This window comes from Cyprinus carpio, chromosome A17 (genome assembly GCF_018340385.1).
Source record: "Cyprinus carpio isolate SPL01 chromosome A17, ASM1834038v1, whole genome shotgun sequence".
NCBI lineage: Eukaryota > Metazoa > Chordata > Actinopteri > Cypriniformes > Cyprinidae > Cyprinus > Cyprinus carpio.
The window spans coordinates 8363041-8382933 of NC_056588.1; the positions used below are offsets into that span (position 1 = coordinate 8363041).

General features: G+C 38.1%; 1 pseudogene; it reads right to left on the minus strand.

Annotated features, from left to right (window-relative positions):
- Positions 1-1208: 1208 nt before the first annotated feature.
- LOC122148109 lies at positions 1209-18328 on the minus strand (annotated as a pseudogene).
- Between the last annotated feature and the right edge of the window lie 1565 nt (positions 18329-19893).

Consider the following 19893-nt stretch of genomic DNA (forward strand, 5'->3'; position numbering starts at 1 on the left):
GATGAAATTAGTGAGAATAATGAAATTAAGGACTCTCACTTTTCATGTCACTAGCTTTACATAAATAATGTTAGAGTGATCGGGTCTAGGTCAAGTCAGATGTATTTCCCAGAATTCTTGTTGGCTCCCAGAGGCCGTCACAGAGCCCCTGTCACATTTATTTCTCAGCACCTCATTTCTCCTTTCGCACAGGGCCACTGTACATCCATCCCAGACATATTCAGACTTTGTTTCCCAAGGTGATGTACATAAAAGAAGATTTGAATGGCTCCTCTGTAATACTTATTTAGATGAGGGAGTGATGTCATTTTATTTATATAAGTATGCCAGGGCATACTATCTGCAATTTATATTGTGATATTAAAATGCACAGGCATTTTCATCAGATGACTTGAAAAAGAGTAAATCATTTTAGAATGATTTTGTGAATGATTTTGTCGGGAAGTGCATTTGCAAATATATTTAAAAAGTATATATATACTGTATATGACAGTTGCTGGTTTCATTAACTGCACATATTTGCAGCTTTTAGCATCTGACAGCATGGTTGATTATTCACAGTAAAACACTCTGAGATGCCAAAAAACTGTATCATGAACCACCTTTGGAATGCTTTCCCGAAAACAAGTTTTTTCAAAATAAGTGCTGTCTCAGGAATTCACTCCAATAATACATTTCTTAGGGCTGATATTACTTTGGATTCTTGTTTAAATCCATGAGATGCAAAAGGAAAATCCCTTCCGAAGTGGCAATAAAATCATAACATCCCTAAACATAACGTCCCCATGTAAAACAACCACCATCTGAACAGGGCTTGTGTTTGCAATGTTTTTTACCTATAGTGAGAAATTCTTACAGTGAAAACATCTTTTGTCAGCCTACAACAACTAGCCACATAAACAACCTTCAAAAGACACATTGTAGGGATTCTTGGGCAAGTCTTGTAAAGAAACTATAAGATGCATCAGCCAAATTTCTTAAAAAGACTAGCACTGCGATGGCCCCACCATATGGCTAAAATTCTCTCAACCAGTCTTCACCGATTAAACTGTCAAGACCAGCACTAGCATTTCAACTTGCATGGACTTTTATTAGCAAGTTAACGTCACATTCCTCCTGCTTCCTCTTCCAACACTTCATAGATGAATCAGTTTAGAGAAAAATGTACTATCTGTGACCTGTGCTAACAGATGCTAATGAATCCCATTTCATGAACCTTTCCTTCGCTTCTGTTTGCCGTACACCTGGAGTCTTACAACAGGCTTCACCATGTCACACTCCATCACTACAGTCAGTGATGGATCACAGCTTAGCATGGCAATCAGCGCAACGCAAACACACACATGCTAATGTCCCTGCCAGCTGGATCAAGGGCTTTGTAATAGCGAGGACCTGCCTGGTTGCCGGCAGCATAATTCTGTGCCCCTTCCAGCTGTCAGTGTCGCACATCTGGTTTAATGCTTAGCTTGTTAATGTAGCAGTGATCCATTTATTGTATGGACCTGGCGTAAGACGAGAGAAGCCATGCTATTTGGGCTACAGGGAGATTTTAGGGATGTGAACAGTTGAGTATTCAGAGAAACACAGAACATTGCCAGAGAAGAAATATTTGCCTGCGTTAAACAAACGTAGGCTTGATCTGTTCAGCAGGTGTATGCCAAAACGATTTAGCTAAGCATACAAGCTCTGGAAAAGTACATTTACAATTTATCAACCACATGGCCTAACTAATAAGCTTTTGAAAGATTAACAATTCAAATCGCCAGCTAGGGATTTGAACGAAGGCACACAAAAAAATGGCTAACAGCAGGAGTGAAGCCAATAGGCTGTATAGCAATGCATCAAACCGACCATCTTTCAATCAGAATTTTCATGAGCCAAATGCAAATCAATCTGATATGTTTGACTGGTTCAAGTAGAACTAAAAAGGCTTGGATGTTATTATTTTCTGTGTGGTAGACAATCTCACTCTGGATAGATGATTGATTGTAAATGTGTTTTTGATGTAGGGCAGTGTTCTAATTTGACCACATCAACATCCACAAGTGTTTTTTCAAGGATATGAACAAGCCAAACATGCCGACTGTGGAATGTGAGTATTTCCACATCTGTGTGTGTGTGTGTGTGTGTTTTTGTGTTGGCAATGAAAATGTTTGCAGGGATTTAAACTTGGCTTTGAGCATGTAATCGGATTCTTACACCTCATTCACACTCCGTCGTGCACTGGGTCGTACAACCTTTGACTTGAGGCACAAAGCTGAACCAATCTCACTAACCTTCTGAAGACCCTGATAAATTGCTTTACTGGTCAGGGAGCAAAGCAGACAGAGCTTAAGATGCAGTTTAAGCCCTTTACCTGCCTGCTAGTTTCTTTTCAAAAACACCAGAATATACTGTATGGCATTTCCTACTAACAGGGTACAAAAGAGGATCTAAAATTTCTTTATAAATTTATTGAATTTATTTGATTTTTTTTTTCTTTCACAAATGGCAAGTGAAAATATGAATGGATTTATACAGTAATCATTCATTTTTCATTCCAATTACCAGAATGTCTAAATGTTCTATAAAACTCAAGCTATTAAACTAAATTGAAAGAATTAGATGCGTTTATTTGATCCAAGGCCACATTTAATTGATCAAACGTACATTAAAACTGTAATACTGTAAAATGTTATTACAATTGAAAATAACTGTTTTCTATTTTAATATATTTGAAAAATTTATGGGAAAGCTGAATTTTCAGCAGCCATTTCTTCAGTCTTCAGTGTCTCATGATCCTTCAGAAATCATTCTAATATGTTTATTATCAGTTGTGCTGCATACATTTTTTTCTTCTATAAATTATTTTATGAATGATGGTTCAAAAGAGCAGCATTTATAGAATAGTACTGATTTATCTGTCACTTTTGATCAGTTTAATGCATCCTTGCTCAATAAAAGTATTTTTGTGACCCCCCCCCCACTACAAAAATAAAACAAAAACAAAAAACGTACTGACTTCAAATTTTTGAACAGTACTGTATATGTACAGTATAACAACAGTTCACCTGCAGAAACCTGGAATTAAGTGCTTTAGGCCTAGGAAAAGTGCTGAAATTACCCCTCTATCTTATTTATTTACATGCTGGAGCCTTTAACAAACCACATTTGCAGTATTGATCATTGTGGCAGCCAGCTGGGGGCTCAATAAAAACAGTCATTTGAAAATCAATGAGCCTTCTAAAGGAGAACACGGGTCATTGGCGCTGGTGTATACAAACTAAACATGTCTGTCTGTTTTTGTATATGCACACTTGTATTTGAGTTCATGTTTATCGGTATGTGTATATGTCCACATGTGTTTGCATGTATTTGATCTCATGTATATGCATGGAATTGTGTGTAAAGCCTGTGTGTATATGCTATGCTTTGTGTTTGCATGTGTCCACATCTCACCATTTAGATCTTTCCGTTGCTTGCGGAGTTCACGTTGAAAATGCTCAAACTTCACCTGCGAAGCCAGAAACACTCCTGAGGCTCTGGAAGTGGGTACACATATATTTCTTTACCTGCATCCTGACACACAAACAATGGAAAGTCTAAAGCGCATTCACACAAAAAACAGGATGTTGTGTTTATGAGATCATAACTATACCAGTGGTTGATTTGAAAAATAATTGAATGTGAATTCTGTTCAAATAGTTTGGTGTTTAAAGATCATTATGATTCCAAAAACAATGAAAACATCAAACACAACAAATCAATCTCAATAACGCTCGGTCTGTCAGAGATCAGAGCCGGTCACATCCACACGCACATACACATGCTCTCTCCTTGTTATTTGCCTGAATGTTAGAAGCACTTCAACAACCTGTGGATCATATTTTGTCAATTTGGACACAACGTCTTAATCACAACATCTGGACTGACTGCTGACAGTATTTAGAAAACAGTTCTTTTAATCTACGTCCAAAAAGGGCGTCAAGCAATCAAAGGTCCCTGCTCATTCAGGGCAGCCATTTGTCTATATGGTGAAGCCAAATAAAGGCAAATCAAAGTGATGAAACCGAAAACAAAGCCACATTTCTCTCTACCATGCAGGGTAATTCTAAGGGACCTGGGGTCTGTTAGTGGAGCCAATGAAATAAACAGTTGGCCAAACCTACCTCATCAAAGTGTTGCAGATAGTAAGCAACTATGTAGGAAAGGAGGCTCTGAGAATTGTCCTGATGGAGCAAGTGGAGGAGGAGAGGAGAGATGGAAATAAACACAGGAGAATAATCATTTTTCATGTTTTGGGATTGTATACACTTGTTTAGCTAAAAGCGATTGTGAATAAGAGGCCAGACCTGGTGGCTTGCAAAAGCACTCGCTCACATGCACATGTGTGCAGACACACAGACCACATGGGATGTGGATATAGGCTACTGCCTTGGCATAATACTGTATTGATGGTCATTGTGAGTGATGGTGGCAGAACAGTGTGTTTATGACCTAGTTAGTGGGGTCAAGATACCACCAAACCACTATATGCAAATTTACATGCAGGTTCAGACAAAGATTTTTGCTACTTTAGTGCTGATCTATGTGGTCAATCTGCACAGCCATGATGTTGACCTGGAAAACTCACACCTAAAATAAAAATTTTTTGCATCATTTACTCAGCATTATGTCTTTCCAAAACTGTATGACCTTCTTTCTTCTGTGCGAGGCAAAATAAGTTATTTTGGAAAATGTTAGTAAATTCATGTATTTTACAGGTATTTCATCTGTACAAAAACAGCCTTTTTTGCTGCTTAATTTTGCAAACTGGTATTTCTTAACATGTTATTGAATTTATTATAATATTCATTCAACACACTGGTTTGTGGCACAAATATTTTTACAGTTTACTGCATTTTGTCCTTCTTCTACTGTAGTTGCTTATCTATAGTGGCTGATGAATCAGAAGTCTCGCACATGCACAGAAAATAGCTTACATCTGCTTTCCAAATAAGGTGGATAACATGAAAGTCAACAGAGTGCAATATTTAAGACCACACTGACTTTCACTGTATGGACAAAACAGACAGAAACATTCTTTTGTGTCTCAAGTTATACAGATTTGGAATGACATAAGTAAATGATGATCGAATTTTCATTTCAGGGTGAACTACCGCTTTAAACTAGTGATGGGGATCTCATTTTTACTCACACTGCTCTTGACATCTTTTAACTTGGACAGAATGTCAAGGGTAAATCCATCTGCCTGTCCTCGGCTCCGGCTGCCCGCTCCGAGAACTGAGGAACCTCTGACAACTGCGGCAGAAACCTGACAGAGAGAGGGACAAGAGGGGGACGCAATGTAAATAAAACATAGATACTGTAGATAGATTGATTGAGAGATAGACAGACAGACAGACAAGTTCGATAAACAGATACAGACAGACAGACAGACAGACAGACAGACAGATATTGTTCTGGCTTGTCCAGTGGTTTTGCATTTTCTTTATCTTTTGAAGACTTGATATATTTGTCAATCTGATCCATCTCGTCTTTCTGAGCTCTCTGTGAGGTTGACAGAAGAACAGAATGAAAGTACACTGAGAAATGTGATTACATTTTGGGAAAATTCACTTATATTCTTCTTATAAAACATTTTATAACTATCTAATAGTGATATAATCTCTAATACTCTCTGGAGTGTGTTAGTGTTTGTTTGTGTGTGTGTGTGTTGCTTTATGATCTTTGATAAGCACCCAACAAACAAAGTATGATCCAAACTTCAGACTGTGCTTGAGTCAGACAGTGAAAAAGAGAATAGAGAGAACAAGCAGGAGAGAGGAAAGAAGGGATATACTGTCTCTCTCTCTCTCTCTCTGTGTGTGTGTGTGTGTCTGTGTGTGTGTGTGTGTGTGTGTGTGTGTGTGTGTGTGTGTGTGTGTGTGTGTGTGTGTGTGTGTGTGTGTGTGTGTGTGTGAGTGAGGGGGTGTTCTGTGGTTTTGGTTGAAAGAGTCAGAGACAGCGTGGAGTCTCGCACACTAAAGAGAAACAACCTCAACATTTAAACTCAACAACACTGCCTCAAGCTACAGCGGGAATGGGTGGGTGGGTGCGTTGGAGGAAAAACAGAGGGATGGAAGGAAAGATTTCAGCAGAAAGTTTCTACACACACACACACACACACACACATAATTACACTCACACACACTCACAACACCAAACCACACCTTCATGTCACTTTATTTACTTTACATAAGGGGTCATATGATGCGATTCCAAGTTTTCCTTTCTCTTTGGAGTGTTACAAGCTCTTGGTGCATAAAGAAGATCTGTAAAGTTGCAAAGACTAAAGTCTCAAACCAAAAGAGATATTCTAAATAAAAGTAAAGACTCGTCCACGCCCTCCTAAAATGGCTCATTCTAACACGCCCCAACTGATTGTTATAAATGGAGGGAAGAAGTGCTTCCAATCATTGTGCTCTTGTTAGCAATGGTTACCTCCAAAGAAACACGTGCAGACACCATCACTTTGCATCAAAATGGCCTCACATGCAAGGAAATTGCTACAAAGAATATTGCACCTGAAAGAACCATTTACCGGATCATCAAGAACTTCAAGGAGAGAGGTTCGACTGCAGTGAAGAATTCTTCAGGACATCCCAGAGTGTCCAGCAAGTGCCAGGACCATCTCCTCCTGAGAAGTCAGCTATGGAATCGTGTGTCCAGCAGTGCAGAGCTTGTTCAGGAATGGAAGCAGGTTGATGTGAGAACATACGCATGCACAGTGAGGACAAGATTTTTGGACAACGGCCTGGTGTCAAGAAGGGCAGCAAAGAAGCCACTTCTCTCCAAGAAAAGCTTCAAGGACAGACTGAAATTCTGCAGGAAGTACAAGAATTGGACAGCAGAAGACTGATGTAAAGTAATTTTCTCTGATGAAGCTCCCTTCCGACTGTTTGGGGCATCTGGAAAATCGATGGTTCGGAGAAAAGGTGAACGCTACCATGAGTCCCAAAAACACTGCCAGGAATCAAAACATCCTGCAAGAGTGACTTCTTTCAACCATCCATGAGCTATTTGGTGATGATCCTTGCACATGTCACAAAGCAAGCGTGATGAAGAAGTGGCTCGAAGATCATTACATTGAAATTTTGGATCTGTGGCTAGGCAACTCCCCGGATCTCAATCCCATAGAGAACCTGTGGTCAGTCCTCAAAAGGCTAGTGGACAAGTAGAAGCCCACAAATTGTGTTCAACTCTGAGAACTAATAAGGCAAGAATGGATCGCCATCAGTAAGGATTTGCCCCAGAAGCTAATATCCACCATGCCAGAGCGAACTGAAGAGGTTATGAAGAACAAGGTTCAACACTGTAAACATTGACTCATTATATATATTTTTCCAATAAAAGCCTATAAAACTTATAATATGCTTATCATTTTTTTTTCAGTATACCATAGAAACGTGGAAAAATAATTTACAAATACTGAAGCAGCAAACTTTGCAAAACACAAAATTTATGCCATTGCCAAAACTTGGCCATGACTGTATGTATGTATGTATGTATAATGCAATGACATTTGAATGAAAGGTATTATAAAATATTACACATTCCCGAAATAACACAAGGAGCAAAATGACAAGAAAAGTGCCCACATATGAACCGTTTCGAAATAATGATCAGACTTGTGTGAGGAGTGTTTTATATTTTAGACTTTCCTGAGATGTTGTCTGGCTACAATGCCCTGTCTTTATCTCGTCATAATGACATGCAGTACACACTCATATACAGAAAACATGCAAAGGAGCTCTAGTGCTGACAGCAAGATTTATGAATGTTGCTGCAATGCACATGGTGATCATGGTGTGCAAACTCATCAGCACCCACGCACACTTAAAGAATGAAAGAAAATCAGTATTTGGTACCAACCAATCAGCTAAGAGCGAGTCATGGATCTTCCAAGAGGTCCAAAGTCAGTTTCTTCCAATGTTATTTCTTTTAAGGCTGATGTCCACATCAACTGATGTAGTCTGTAACTGCCAATAAGTTATCTACGAATTGTGTTTTGCATAAGCTACAATCTCTACGCAAAGCTCAGTCCTTTTTAGAACTGTCCTTTTTTCATTCTTTAGGGGAAAGAACTTCAGAATGAAAGAAAATCAGTTTTTGTTAGAGAGAGTTTGGATATTAGAGGGTAGTGGTTGAAAATCAGTATTTGGTACCATGTAGTCTGTAACTGCCAATAAGTTACATAAGCTACAAATCTCAAAGCTCAGTCCTTTTTTCTGTCGTCAGTTCCATGTCTGCATGTCTGTCTTATACAGTCATCGTGTTCCTCTCTCTCTCCCTCAGACAGTGACACGCACCCTGGCTCCATGGTAAACCTTACTCATTCCAGCGGTGTTTGTGGCCTGCATGTTTGTTTTGGTATTTAACACACATTTCCGCGGCTCCCTTTCAAAGTGGACCGCATCATGGCAAAACTCCAAGATAGGGTATATCCTGTCCAGTTTTGATAAGGTTAAGAGTTTAATGATATGATAAATGATCAGTTATGGAATTCATACTTCATAAGCACTTTTTTTTTTTCACTTTCTTGCTTATCTGGACTGTCATGTTCTGTTGCGAACTTACTTTTTCATACAGCGCCTGGAGCATCTCCAGATCCACCACAGTGCAATCCATGTTCATGATGGCTGTCAGAGAGAGAAAGAGAGTAGAAGAATGAGAGAATGCACAGTGACCGACCAATCAGGACTTAAGATCTATTCAAATGATTTCTCAGGTGAAGTCCCTGACTACCCTCCACTGAGGAAATTTAGGAGTACCACCCGTCAATTGTCTGGGAATTTAAAGTGATTTATTCTCCAAGGACTAAAAAGGCAAAACTCATTTTTCCTTTTATAATTTCAAAATAAAAGAAATTCATACTTTCATAAATTTATAATCATACTGTATATAACAATATGTCTATAAATCAAACAAGTTTAAGTGTAATATATATTAAATAATATCTTCCTTTACTTAATGTAATATTTATTTTATATATTTATTTTAATTTAATAAAAAATAATAATATTTTGTAAAAGAAGTTAATACTTTTATTCAGCAAGGATGAGTAACATTTATGAAAAGTGACAGTGAAGAGACATTTTTAAACAAAAAGATTTTCTATCTCAAATAAATGCTGTTTGAGTTTTCTATTCATCAAAGAGTCATGAAAATATGTGTCATGGTTTCCACAAAAAATATTAAGCAGCCCAGTGTGCATAAGAGACTTCTTTCATAAACAGTAAAAAAAATCTTACAAAACATACTATTTAAAATTAAATGGCTCAATAGTCACACACACAGCACAATATAAACGAACTCTTCAAAAACGAAAAAATCTGCATTTAACCCTGGGCATGGTCGATCATATAATCTAACAATCAAAACATGTTTACTCAGCACCAAACATTTATTTTCCAGAGTTGTTTCTACATAATAAAAACATTTGAATCTCTAGCAGGGCTGTTATTGAGCTGGCTAGACTGAGCACTTTTTCTGTGCTAAATAGAGCTATTATGGGATAACTTTTGTGTGTTCAGTCATTTGGGGAATTGAGAAATTGATCACTGGCACATTCCAGAAACCACACAAGAAAGAATAACAAAAACATCCATATCTGGCCAATGCACGGCCGAAGAAAATGGAGACAGACGCAGACAGAAGCATTACCCCTGTTTTGGGAGAAAGATATCAAAGAGAGCAACTGCAGCCTTAAAAGAGATGGGGAGAGGACACACATGACAGTGCAAAAGAGAGAACGAGAAAGAGAGTGAAAAAAGTATGCACAATCTATGACTGGGTAATATAACCTGTCATCAACCTGACAGTAGTATCCCACCAGATCTACACCCCAATCACTACATACACAAACAACAACAGTGTAATCCCTACACCCCTACAACAAAGTCTCCAAACAAAGAATTTGTCTCATTGATGTCCAGGGTTGTGGTCTGTGTTTCAACAAAACACTGATGCAGTAGTTTAATGTGGTGGGCTTGCTTTAATCTGAGGGAGAGATTGATTTGAAAGCTTCTAAAGTTTTTAGTTTTGACTTTGTATGTAGCTGACATTGTGCTAAAATTAGATGTGTTTAACATTTTTTAGTCAATAATTAATAGAAACTTTAATAAATAATAATAAGAATTTATATTAAATATGATATATATAATAAATGCATTTACATATAAATTATAAAACAGACATTTGTTTGAAAGATGTGTTTAGCATTTATTCGTCAATATTAAAAAAAGTAATTTGATAGTAATTTAGTCATTTGAAATATTAATTTGAATTAATAACATAACATAACATAACATAACATAACATAACATAACATAACATAACATAACATAACATAACATAACATAACATAACATAACATAACATAACATGCACTACAGAACAATAAACACTGAATAAATTGTCCAGAAGGGGCCAATAATAATAATAATAATAATAATAATAATTATTATTATAATAATAATAATATATCATATATATCATACATCATACATATCATATATCATACAGTAATAATAATAATAATGATCTAGGCCTATTCAGAGATCTTTTGTTTCAATATAAACAGAAAGGCTTAGTGGAAATTATAGTAGGAGTGTCTGAATAGGAATTCTCACATTTATGAAACAATAAACACAATTATACGTTTTATACCCCAATGACTATAATCACCTGAAATTCGCTCACTCTTACTGTTATATAGCTCATCATTTAGCTGATGCTTTTATCCAAATAACACCTATTACAGAAGGAATCTCCCTGGAGCAACCTTGGGATAAGTGCCTTGGTTAAGTGAACAATGGTAGCTTATGGATCAGGTTTGAAGTCTAGATCTGCTACGCTACATTTCTGTAACTGCTCTTGTTACATATTTCATAGGCCAAACAATTTTCTACAAGCAGTTTCATAGTTCCTAGCAGGTTTACAATTTTTAGTTCGTGCCAAGCTTCCATAATTACTATCTTCCAAACGTACACCACCAGACAAAGAAAATATACAATGAATGCTACCATGTTTGCAATTCTTCAGCTGTACGGACACACACCACCTTCTCTCTCTAAACATGGCTAACTATAAAATGGTACAATGTTTAGCAAACAAAGAGAAGAGGAGGAAGGATTTTATATTAAAACATGATTGTACACATATGTTTTCTGGTTGCTTTCTTTGTGATCACTGCCATGATTCAGAATGTTTCCACAAAACAATGTCCTGTGACAGCTCAGAAGACCCAAACAGACGACACTGCGGAACAACTGAGTGTGAGTCACTGAAGAAACATAACAAACAATTCATCCGGAGGGGGTCGGCATTGATCATTGCCAACGCTAAGCTGACTTGTGAAACTTAGAGACTGTTATGGGTAGAAATCAAAGGCTTGTCACCAAGTGTGTTTATGCAAGAGCTGCCTGTGCTCTAGTCAATCATGCAGGAGTGTTTTTCAGGCTCAAACATGAGATCTTATGAAAACCAGCTGAGGGAAACAAGAAAGTTGACACAAAGGGAGCAATTCAGTGAAAATCCACCAAGGAGTTGCACCAGATTAGGTTTAGGTTCCTTAATGATCCTAAAGAAGAGTTTTTTAATGTTGTTTGATGGCTGATAATTGTATAATGAAAGGAAAGAGAGACAGACTGGGAACATCTTCTCTACTGACTGTAATAAATGCCTAATAACTTTGCATGAACCTTTAAACTCTGTAATTAAACCAACTTACGAAATTCTTTCCTAGTTCCTAGCTCTAAGGGCCCGATCCAGGTCAGTGTGGTGAAGCGTGATGTTGAGGAATGTATTGACTCTGGGTAAACAGTACTGTCAGAGTAACTGTTTGTTTCTATTTGGTGGTTTACTCTGGCCAAACATACTGGCCTCTGCAATGGGCAGAATTGCAGCAAGACCCAACGACACTCGACCAGTGCTGAATTGTGGGTACTGTGCTGCATAATAGATGGGGTCTGTGCCCATAAATTCTCAAAGAGCCAGTAAAAATGTCTTCAAATACCGCCAGTTTAAAGACTGAGGATGTGTGTGCATGTGTGCGTGTGTATAATATTAGGTATCCCTTCACATAATGTGATGTGGTTTTTAAAACTGCATCCAGCCTTGCTGATTCATTAAAATGAAGAAAGAAAAATAGAATTTAACAAAGGATTGTTGTTACAGTGGATTAGACTGGAGGGAAATTATGCATGAAAAAATGTTACTGAAAGAAAACAGAATACAGCTTGTCTGACGCCTGTTAACCACTGAATGACTAAAAAGTACACAATGCTAAAAACACACTGCTGAAGAATACATTTTTTATCCATCCTTATAGTAAAAAAAAAAAAAGAAAAAAAAAAATCACACACAAAACCTTTTTTTTCTCTTAGAAATCAAAATGATTAAAACAACATGGCAGTGTTCCACAACAAAATGAATCATAATAAATTGTTTGAGTAAAGGATTCAAACGACTCACTAATAAAGTGATTCACTCATCTAATCTGTAATTTGTTGCCACCTACAGGTTCACGAATGTTACATGTACAATTATAATATAATATAATATAATATAATATAATATAATATAATATAATATAATATAATATAATATAATATAATATAATATAATATAATTTATATTTTTCATCCTCTACTATCTGCCTTTCACAGGGAAGTTTATTTAATTATTTAATTGAATTTAATTAAATTTATGTGTGAAACAATCAACCCTTCTGAAACATTTTTCTACTTTTACCAATTAGGTGTCTGTGTACAGTGTTTGGCCTTTTCCCTTTGTATTCTATTACAGTGACTCCTTCGCCAAATCACAGATTCCACAATCAAGAGTTCTGGATATCTCTGGGTGTTGAGAGACAGGTCTAACATTCCCAAACTTGTGATGAAAAGAAATGGCATTATTTCCTTTAGACTCGTCTTAAGGGGATGAACGAGCAGATAAAGTGATGACAACAGTAAGAGGGATAGATAGAGACAAATTAGAGACAAATGAGGAAATATCTTCAGCAGAGAAACAGGACATTGAGTGTTTTTTCCAAAAACAGATTAAAACAGTAACTATAGTAAAAAAAAAAAATAGAACACAATGAGAAAGATAATGCGGCTCTAATCATCACGTCCATTAAGATCTACAGTATCAACCCACTCTTGAACCCTGAAACACAACCAGGCTCTCTCCCTCCAGCTTTCAAACACAATCAGTAACTGTATAAACAGCACCGAACAATGAGTCTCAATTGGCTGTGACATCATATTTCCCCCTTTAGAGGGGTTACATGCTGACAGGAGGCTGAGCAGAATCTCCCAGAGGAGTAGTGGGTCTCATAAGTATAGCCATGAGCACACACTATCAAGACTCCAATGCATAATAATAATAATCATAATAATAATCATAACTTGATAAAAACCTCACCATTCTGAATATCTTTCATATCTAAATGAAGACTGGACATCAGAATCCCCACCACCTGAGAACATTTGTTACTCAGCAGCTTGACAACCTCAGAGAGAACGAGAGAGAGAGAGAGAGAGAGAGAGAGAGAGAGAGAGAGAGAGAGAGAGAGAGAGAGAGAGACTCTATATTTTGTTACTGTTATAAAACAGCAGCCACTTTATACTATAAAAAAGATTCCACAATTATTTAAACACAAAAGTTTACCCTGAATATTATTGCTGGTGACAAAAATACATAAACACAGTATTTCATCTGGCTGCCCTCATAAATTTAATAGCACGCAGAGGTACTTTGGCCTAATAAGGAAGCCACAAACAAAGCCAAAGTATGAGTATTTATGACTGTTTCCTCATATGGTATTATGGAGAGGTCTTCGTCTCTCATTCTTTCATGCATAGCATCCAAATATATCAAAATAACTTTACTTTCTCCAGTTTCTGGCTCTGCCAAAGAGCACCACAGTAATTATACAAATGACAGACCTGTCTAGTCAAATTAAACCAAGTTAGATTTTGACAATTTCAGACGGCCCCTTCAAATCAGGCATTTTCAAATAAGTCTGAGTTGTGTGTGGATGCATAGGATACCTCACATAATCTGTCTTTTCATACATTTTTTTAATAAAAAAAAAAATCTTAAATCAAGTCTGTCCATTCAAGCCCAATTTATACTTCTGCGTCGAACCTACACCATAGCTACGTCATAGGTTGTGCGTAGCATGCATAGCCTATGCCGTAGCCCAGGATGCACCTCTTCAAAAATCTAACAGCGCATCATTTCTAAGCGGACAGCAAGCCCTGTGATTGGTCTGCTACAATATTCCCTCCCTCCGTATGTGCTTGAGATTTGTGTTTGTGCACTTTAATATATTTTAATGTTACACCTCCTTATATAAAATAAAATAAAGCAAAGAACAAGTGTCTTTTCATTTATTATACTACATATCATTATACATCAGTAGTTGTCCGCAACAAACAATGTTGATCAGACATGGTACAAGTCCTTGTGGAGATGGAAAGAATGCCATTTCTTCTCCTTTTCTGTTGTTGTCTCCTTTTGTAGTTCTAAATAATGATTTAATAATTTGATATTTATTTGCCGCCGTCACGACTATAATGATTCTCCGATGAGCCGCTTCTTCTTCGGCTTTTGTCGTGGTACTGCAGGTTACACCAGCAACATGCCCGTGGACACTGCATTCTAGTGGTTTGCACATGTACTGCATATCGACACGGACAACAACGCAGAAGTATAAATGAAAACTGACGTATAGCCTACGGCATAAAGGCTACAGTGTAGGTCCGACACAGAAGTATAAATCAGCCTTAACACATACACATTGAGTGCAATCACAAACATATCCTCTTACATGACCGCCTGTTAACAACACGCTAATTCTGATTGTTGGAAAGAATTTGGAGCCATGAAAACCTTCTAAGACAGGGCCACACTTGAAAGCGTGTGATGGCGGCCTGGTGTGATCATCAGAAAGCCACTGGCTCTCATTATCTCCACGGGGCTCACGACCACTAAATACAGCACAAATACAGAGTGCTGTGCTACGTTAATGATGTGGGAAACACACTCATGCCTGTGATGAGCTGGATCTAAAACCAGACGCTTACCGACCGATGAGAATTGATTCCATACTTTAGCACCGTTTTGGTGGGAAGCCTAGATATCGCTGTATGAGGGCGGATGGCAGTTCGGTGGATGTACAGTAACTACCAGCTAAAGGACCAGATAACTGCTGCCAAAGCAATGGGCCGTAAAAGTTAATAATTATGATGGTTTCAAATGGAGCTTCGTGCAGTTGTTTTTAATTTATACACCTATTTCACGTGAATTATAAGGGCATTTGATTAAATTAGCACTTTAATTTTGACTGATGTGTGCAAACTGTAAGCCTAAAGCAACTGTTCTGTGAATAATGCTGAATATATTATCTAATGCACACCCACCCACTCTCTCTTTCTCTTACACACACATATAAAGTGTGGCACGACCACACTAGGCTGACTGGAGTCGCTGGGTTGGCTGGTGGTTTTAGGGTTGTGGGTTTTAACTCAATACAGACCCCCCCCCCCCCCCATTCCTCAGATCTTACAGACCAGAGAGAGAAAGAGAGAGCAAACAGAAAACTTTCAAAAGTCTTTCTTAATATTTACATGGTAAAACATCCAGCATGTTATTTATCCGATTTGTAGACAATACCACTGTATTTTCAAAACGTGTTCATATTAAAACCGTTTTCCCCCCAGAGGTTGGTATTGCCATGGTACATGTCTGAAAATAACATGGTATTACCATGGGAAATATCTGGAGAAAAATAAACATACTGTAGTATTATGATGGTACACATACATATTTTTACTGTACATACAATACTGTTCAAAGTTTGGAGTCTATAAGATTTTTAAGTCTCTTATCTTTACCAAGGCTGCATTTATTTGATCCAAATACAGTACATTTAGTAATATCATAATATATTATTACAATTTAAAATAACTGTTTTATCTGTAAATATTTGAATTAATTTCTTCCTGTAAAATTTCAGCAGCCATTACTCCAGTCTTCAGTGTTACACGATCCTTCAGAAATCATTCTAATATGCTGATTTGTTGCTCAAGAAACATTTATTATTATTAATGTTAAAAACAGTTACGCTGCTAAATATTTCTGTGGAAATAGTGATCCTTTTTTTTCCAGAATTCTTTGATGAATATAAGGTTTAAAATAACAGCATTTATTTGAACATCAATATCTTTAATTTAACTATTGTTCAGCAAGGATGCATTAAATTTACCAAAAGTATTCAATTCTTTAAAAGAAATTACTAACCACAAACTTATATTAAACTATAATATATATATATATATATATATATATATATATATATATATATATATATATATATATATTCAACTATTTATTAAATATATTACATTCTGTACTAAGTACATCCTCCATGGAAATTATCTTTTCCTACACAACATATCTTTACATACTTAATTGTTGAAGAACACAGCTGCAGGACAATTAAATTTGTGTGATGTAGTTTGTAATGTGCTTGTTGTGTAGCTGTGGGTTGTTATCAGAAATCTGCATGACTCCAGACGAAGGAACCACAAAACTCTCACCAGTGACTAATTTTCACACCACGACCAGAGAGGAAGAGAGAGAGAGAGATAAGCTTCAGATGTGGTAGATGCTTGGGTTGTTTCTGATGGTAAACAGTCTTATCAAAGAGTCTCATAGTCACACTTTGGTTAAGGGAACATTAAATAAAGCGTATAACATTTACTGAATGTCTGTAAGGCTCTGATTCACAAGCTGTGCGTGTGAAATCAGTGTTAATGGTTTTGTGTCTGGTGAGGTGGGAGCCTGGGCAGAGCTATCTTCAAGGGAAGACAACCAGCAATTTTATCCTGAAGGGGGCCTACTAAGGTTCACTATGGTATGGCCTACTTGTCCCACCCAAAAAATGCCCTGGGCCCAGTGCTTTTAATCAATGGGAGTGTAGAAAAGTCCTCTTACCTGTTTGGCCTTCGATTTCATTATGGTATCTGAGATCTAGTTTTTTTTCTTTTCCTTGACTGCGCTTTTGGCAAACAGCTCCACAAATTCATCAAAGTCTACTGATGACTCTAGAACCTTTTCCCACACCAGGGCACTTTTGGCATCCCTATGAGCGAGGGAAATAAAAATATCAGTTTGCCTTATCATGTGTGTGATCATAATCAAGCCTTGGCTGAATTTAAATAAGGTGACACAAGCATTCAGCATACACATTGCAAAAACATGCAGCATTCAATCAAGGAAGCGTGTGATTACTTTTTGGCATGTAGCTGAATCCATGTCCAGTAGAGTGGTTTCATGGGCTGTGGAGGCTCGATGACAGCCTTCAGGGGGACGGAGTCCTGAGTCATGCCAGGCAGCACCAATCCCATTAAGGGTGGAGGAGGAGCCAAAGTTGGTGGGGGCCCAAAACCAGGTGGAGTAGGTGGCGGTGAGGGTCCACAGCCAGGAGGTGAAGGAAGAGGGGGTGGAGTTCCACAGCCAGGAATTGGAGGTAGAGGGGGTGAAGCCATGCCCGGGAGTGGAGGAGGAGGAGATGGAGCCATGCCCACAGGTGCAAGCGATGGAACAATACCTGGGACAGGAGGTAGTGGAGGGGGCAGAGCCATATCTGGGAGCTGAGGTGGAGGGGGTGGAGCCATACATATGAGTGGAGGTTGTGGAGAGGAAGAGGCTGTACCCAAGAGTGGCAAATGGGGCAGGGCCATACCTGAAAGTGGTGAGTTGTACCTGGGAAAGACAGATGGAGCAGAGTCATATCTGGAAGTGGAGGTGGAGATATTGATGCATCTGGTTTTGAAAGTGTCGGTAAACCTGAAAAAACAGGAAGCAGTGGTTGTGCAGGGGGACAGATTTCCTGTTTTCTTTGGCAGCTACAGGTATTGGGTAAACCCCCTGGAGAAGTGGTGGTGCCACTTAATTTGGGAGTCTGTGATTGGTCTGATAAAGATACTGGAAATTTAAAGGCTTCCTCGACAGGCAAGGTCTGAATGGTTTTCATGTGTTGCAAAACTTGTTGTTCATTTAGTTTAGTCTGTTTGATGGTTTGATTAAAACCAACCACTTCTCAATCTCTCTTTCCGAGCTTTGTGCCATACAAAACGTTATTGTCTTTTTCCATTTCTGATCTTTTCACAAGTAATTCTTTAATTGTTTGCCCTAGCTCCTGAATTGAAACGGAAGTCCCTTCAGATTGCTCCATGGATCCATCCTGTGGAGAGCAGGATACAGAAAAGAGAGACTTCACATCTTTAAAAAAGAAACAGCAGCATGGAATGAAAAACACAGACACCTCCTGTCACATGCGATCGTACTAGAATGAGTTAGTGCCTTGTTTTAGCGGATGTTAGTTTCTCCTTAGAGACCCAGTTTTCTGAGGAATGGCATGAGTGAGTGTATGTTTGTGAGTAAGGGGCCGTGTTTCTTAATAACACAGACCAGGCACACATGTGGCGTCCCACAAGTCAATAAAAGCACTTTGGCTGATCGGGAAAACGTAGCGGTGCTTCCTGGATGAAGGGAAGGGAGCGAACCCAGGGAAATGAATAAACCACCACAGCCAGCGTGTAAAAATCAGCACCTAACACACAAGGGATGCACTTGGTGAACACACAAACATGGTGATAAATACACACATAACATGCAGAGATTAACTTCGTCACGCACACATACAATCTGGCAGCGAGGGTCAAGGAAGTCCAATAAGTCTAGACTCCAGAAGTTTTCTCTGAGGACTCCTAAAAGGCGAGCCGCAGAGTCTCTGGGAATGAAGAGGGAAGGGTTTGTGCCTGTCTATTACACAGCTTCAAACAGCTTCAAAGAGCTTGCATGGATAAGTGTGAAGGGTTGTGGGGGGGGGGGGGGGGGGGGTATGGGGAGAGAGAACATACAGTATCACACACATGGAGTCTGGTTACATGTTGGGCCCTGTCAGACTGATATGGGTTTGGGGGGATGCTTTCATTCACAAACCCTCTTCCACAGCCAGTGAGGTTTGGAAAATTTTGGCTCCAGACCTCCAGGCCTCAGGAATTCTAGAGTCATTAGTAGCCAAAGAAGTTCCTTCATGCCATTTGATATAGTCACATGTGTACCAGGGCATAATAAATTTTAAGTATTACAAGTATGACTGTAAAAAAAAGACATATTCTGCCCCAAAAAAAAAAAAAATTAAAAATCATCAGAAGAACTAGAGGGCAGTAAAGCCAGTTCCATTTGCATATTAAAGAACATTCCTACTAGAAACATGAGAAATAAGCTGTAATATAAGGTGTTGCGTGTGTACTTTGAACCTTGGAATGCAAGCGGTCATTTATCATCTCAGAATTCAAACATGGTGGATCTTAAAATGCAATGGCAGGCACAGCGCCTGCTGGACAGATGTTTAAATCAGGATAAGATGCTGTTAGGATGCTGTTTACAGAGGGTTTCATAGCGACGCTAAAGAGACTTATGGCTTATAGGTGGTAAAATACTTTCTTAGCAATGTAAGGGTTTTAAACCTGATGGAGAATGACTTAAGTGTTTACATTCACTAACATATACATTCATGGATGATAGATAAAAGCAAATGCATGTTTGATTACACACAGGTCTTACAAAACTACTCTGGTACAGCAATGAAATCATATGGTAGTACCATGGTACTTAACATGAAAGTGAATTATTACAATATTCATACAGCAATCTTTTTACATTATACGCCATGGTACTTCAAATAATAACATGCTTTTTATCATATTACATGTCCAAAAAACATGGTATTACCATGCCACCATGCCCAACAAACATTGTAGTACCTTAAAAATGTCCAAAAACATGGTA